Below are 5523 nucleotides of genomic sequence, written 5' to 3'. Positions count from 1 at the left end.
TTCATGGTGGTATAACATGATTTTTTTTCGTGCGACCGATGTCCATGATATTTTCATGTAGATCCAACAGACCTTTTTTTTCAGTGTATTTTGTCAGAAACGTTGAGAAATGTTATTTTATTCAGTCAAGTTTAATGTATAATTTGGGTATCATTGCTAAACGAAACCAAAAGAAAACCCATTTTATTTTCAAAATATAACAAATTTTTCACAATAAGCAGCGATTGACAACTGTGATCATGTTTTGTATCTAAACAGACTGTAGAGATTAAAATAATCATACATTCACAACACACACACTCAAAAAAACAGACAGGCACACACACGCTTCTCTCTATGTGACTCAATAACAGATAAATTAAAGAACTGTAGGCCTACTACCTACTCGCTTCCTCTTAGCACAAACATGGGATAATATTTTTAGGCTATTAACTTACCCATGATGGTAAAAAGAAAAACCTCTCAAACAGAAGCGCCTGTTGTCCGTAGTGGAAAATGCGCATCTGGTGTGAATTGCAGGATAGAGCAGATGCTGCGCATACTCCGTTTCGCGGCACTTCCGCGTCCAGTGTGAACCTAGAGTTAGCCCTCCAAATGGAGAGTTATGGAAAAATAGTGTCCTCAAATTTTGACGACACTCACACTCAATGTCGTAATCAATAGTCGCCGGTCATCTACGTTAGCACTTAGCTGTAATTCTCAGAAATACATAAGACATTGAACATTGTTTTTTTTTTTTTGTTTACTTTAAAAAAGTCATGCTAAAACAAAAAAGTCATTACTTACATTTAAATGTAAACTTCTGTGCTCCAAAACACACCCACGTGAAGAAATGCGTTTGTCCTCCACGGCACAGCGCTACGCAGATCACCCCTGCATGCATCCGCAGCGAGGGTTATCCCTTAAAAGAACTATTTTGGACCTCTTCAAATGTCCCTACAATTGGAGGGGTATGGAGAAGCCGTAGGGGTAGGGGAAGAATTTGGATTTGGCATAACTTTTCGTTCCTCATAAAAATTTCACGAGTCTAAAAATGTTTCCTTATTGTCCTTTGAGTTTATTGCTGACGAAGCTGTAAATTTTATCTGGTTTTGGACTGAAGGAGCTCAAGAAGCTTTGAAACGGTAAAAACTTTAGGAAGAACTTTTATCACCAAAGGAAAGTCGCGACAGATGGCATGCTAAGCCTGGACAACGTCGTGAGTTAAAAAGGATACTTCAGCTCACTAAAACTTATGTTTGATGATGATGAAAGCAAGTACAAGCTTTAGGAAACTAAAGTTTTTGGACATTCATATTTATTGGAATTAAAGGAGACCATTCTTGGAGAGCCCAATGGTGAAATTGAATCTATGGCAGATGCTAAGAAAAATGTTCATATTTAGCTGACTCATCTTTTGGATAGTAAAAGCAAGTTATTGAATATGTAGAATATGCCTGATGATTCAGAGAAACCTTTATGCCAGAAAAAAACAGCCCAATATCATCAGCTTGTACACCACGCTAACGCCCCTGCAGAATTGAGACGGTTACAAAAACCGCCATCACAGCACTACGGAACTGGATGTTAGACAACTCCTTGTTTATGGTTAAAATGTCTTCCTGAAAGTCGTAAGCATAAGTTACTTGTCCGAGGGGTTGATCCATACCGGTGCTGTGGGTTTTGGGTTATTTGTGTCTGTGGAGGGTCATAGACAGGAGCTGCTGAATCCTAAAGGAGGAGCACAATTGTGTCTTGCAGTTTCCTTGATGCTTGTACGGCCACCTCAATGGCATCATGAAAAATTGAACGTACCATTGTTGTGTGGTAAGAGTATCGTGTGGCATTTGTAAGGATATTGTGAGTTATATACACTTTTGACGTACCAATGCATTCTCACTCCCAACCCATCATATATGGACATATGGTTCAGGGTCCATCCGCATCACTTTTTGATGTTTTGGGTGGCCCCAGCTTGTCCTTTTTTTTAACATACTGGGTTTTTCTGTTAAATTAGGGGTCCCCGACCTCTGGGCCAAAAACTGTGGACCAGTACCCTAACTCGGTACCGGTTCCGCGTCCCAAGGGTTAGGGAACCAGTAGTTTAATGGGAACAGCCAGCACGTCAAAAAGCAACAAGATGGGGACACCCAAAACGTTAAAAAGTGATGCAGAGGGGGCCCAAACCATATGTCCATACATGGCGAGTTGGAAGTGAGAATGTGTAGAATGTACAGAAGATGTTGTCACACAGAATCCCTATGCCACACTCTTGTTGTTAGTATGGTGCCCGTACTGGTTCCTTACTGAACATATACAAGTAGGTGCCTGTAGGACACCCACACAAACTACGCTCTGATTGTCTAATTTCTTGGGCTGTGGATCGTTGCTTGGGTGGCGATCCGATTCTATTCACAAATCAAGCTCAAGAATTCATGAATCGAACCACAATTCTTACTTTTTAATGTAATGTTTGTTGCTATGTGTATCTCCTTTTACTAGATGTATGAAAATGTTTATTATTTGTGTTATTCACCATCATTTGTACCTTTAATCAGAACAAGAGATCAGAACAAACAAAACTGATAAAAAGACAGATTTAGATAGAAACAAATTGTGTTTTTTTTGTCAACCTTCTGGTTAAGTTCAGCAGTAACATAAACAGCATAAAAAGCATAAACTTCACTGTTGTTTTGGATCATTTAACAAAAAATCCTGAATATTTTCACCACAGTTTTTCCATCCTCAAAGTTCTGCAACATTTTATGTTCTGACCGTTACATTTTGGGGAAAATCTGGTATTTAAAATTGCTTTTTTCAAAATCAGCTGATTCACGTTGATTACATCTTTCCTTCAGCTGTGTTGAGCTATATATCAGCATGAGGCTGCGAATCTCCACTTCAGAATCCGCTGGAGTTACATTAATTGCGTCAACTGTTGAGGAGTTACCATAACCAAAACAATGTAAACACGTCAAAAAGCAACAAGATGGGGGACACCCAACATGTCAAAAAGTGATGCAGAGGGGGCCTAAACCATATGTCCATACATAGTGAGTTGGAAAATTTGTCCTGTGACAATATAATGAAGACTGTGGTGAGAACAGTGCTAAAGGCACACTGACATACACAAAGCTAAAAATGAGGCCAAAATAAAGCGCCACAGTGCAAAAGTGCACGGACAGATGACGTGGTGGAGTTGTAAGAGTAACACATCCAATAACACCACCTGTAGACTCAAGAAGGATTAACAAAGTGAGGAAAATTGCAGCTCCAGCTGCGATAACACCTTCAGGATTAAGGACGGAGACATCAAAATTCACATCTTATTTTGTAAAGAAAAAAAAAATGTTTGTCAAATAATAAAAAAAAATAAAAAAAGGGACTACAATTTTTGTCTAAAAATGTGATGTCCATTACTTGCCATTTTTATTGATATGTTGTCCTGTGGCTTGCTGATGTTTCGGCTAAAAAGAAGTTGCTTCTGTGCTGCTGTGTCGTACGAGACGGTTTGAAGAGCTAATTTTCAGCATGTCAGTTTTGGGATTGCTGTTCTTGTGCGCTCAGGCAGCACAGATGTGAAGATTTGAGTGGCGCTGATGTGGCAGAATCTGGTTTCTCATGTGATGGATCCATATTTTTCTGACATTGATGCTAATATGTTGAGCTGGAAGCGTCACGCTTGTGAGATGAAACACTTTGTGATAAAAGTTCAAATGTTATTTCATAGTAGAAATAAAAAGCTTCTTAAAAAACAAAGACACCTGTCACTTTTGAATCCCAGCTGCTTTGTTTCCTGGCGGGCCTCATTTGACACATTTTTTTGCATCGCTGCTCCTCCCTCGTCCTGTCAAGGTTCTCATCTCAGAGATGCTTTAAAACGGAAGTCAATGTCAGATCATTGACTCAAAGAGGGCTGGTTCAGCCGGCCTCATCCTAACTCTATCAATTATATAGAGGTGTTGCTATGGCAGCTCCTCAAAGTGAAGTTAACAGAGACCGATCAAGATTTTGGTGTTTCCTATTTTCAAACATTTTTTTCCCTGTTGTTAGAAATGTATAATTAAGTTGATCCAAAGTCCAAAATCTATTAGGATTTGACATTTTTAGAATTTCGACACACAGCTACTTATTCTCATAAAGCAAAAAAGAGCAACTCTATCTGGAGCCAGGTCAGTTCCCCTGATAGCCTCCAGGTGGTTTGTTATACAACCAAAGCATCCCATACTTATTCCAGTGTAGTTCTACTATACAACATAAAAAAGGATGCGTAAAAACATCTTAAGAGAGTGTCTTTCCCGAGGCCTCTGTCCCGTGGGACATATCCGAAACTCCTCCCCAGGGAGGCGTCCAGACCAGATGCCGAGCCACCTCAACTGGCTCCTCTCGATATGGAGGAGAAGCGGCTCTACTACGAGCAACGCATTCATCAATTTGTTAATAACAAGGTATAAAAGTGTAACATACTATAAAAGTTGTTAAACCTGTCACTTGTCCAGGGTTTACTCTGCCCTTGCCCAACAGTGGCCAGGTTAGACTCTGCCCCATGACCCATGACAGGGAAACGGCGGCTAAAGAAAGCGGATGGAAACCCCTCACTGCATATTTTATACACTTTTCTCAGATAGACAAACCATTCTGTCTTGTTCATTTATTTGTAGAAAAACACCTGTATTGTATAATGAAAACAAAGATCTGCTCACATTCTAAGTCTTATGTAACTCTGATAAGCTGAAAAAGTATAAAAAATTGCACTAAAATAATCCACAAAACAGTGAGACCATATGAAAGGTGAGCCACAATATAGTGAGAAATGGATTGACTCCTCCCCCTTATTCTCCAAACAGAAAGTACCTGGTGGTTCCAAGAAGACAAAATCACATTTTTTTCCCTATATTTTCTATTTAATTGCAACTTGGTAAAGTTATTTTATATTGAAAAAAAAAAAAGTTGGCTGGTCCACGTTGAACATTCAAAATGTTTGAGTGGCAGATTCTCTCAAGCCCACTTTTCCAACAAGCTGACTCTTAATTGGCAGATGTGGTTGCCATGGAAACGATGACTCAGACCGACTTTGGCCAATCACTTTTTACTGACATAGTCTGACTCCAACATGGTGGCATCCATATTCCAAAAAATAGTACTGGAAGTAAACCATTTTCTATGGGTGATGCCACACTAGCTCAGACATGTTCTCATATAGTCAATGGTCATAACTGGTTTGATGTAGCCACGCCCACTGAGCTGAAAACTAGCTTTAGAACAACTCACTTGAAAACATACTCTCACTTGCCTATTCTGAGGAAAGTTGGTGGTGTCAGATCCTATTAACTAGTTTAAAAAACTGGTTTTAATTCAGCCCAGTTAATCTAATAGATCATGTGACCACACACAGTCTATCTACAAAAATATTATTCTTTTAATCTTCTTAAACTCACTAAAAGGAGAAGGAAGGCCCGTTTTGTACTAGAAAACAGAAAGTGAAAACAGAGGGATTGACCACAGACAGGCTGTGAATTGGAGGGGCGGAGAGGGGGCGTGGTC

Source organism: Oryzias melastigma, linkage group LG6 (genome assembly GCF_002922805.2).
Source record: "Oryzias melastigma strain HK-1 linkage group LG6, ASM292280v2, whole genome shotgun sequence".
Taxonomy (NCBI): domain Eukaryota; kingdom Metazoa; phylum Chordata; class Actinopteri; order Beloniformes; family Adrianichthyidae; genus Oryzias; species Oryzias melastigma.
This window is presented reverse-complemented; position numbering follows the sequence as displayed.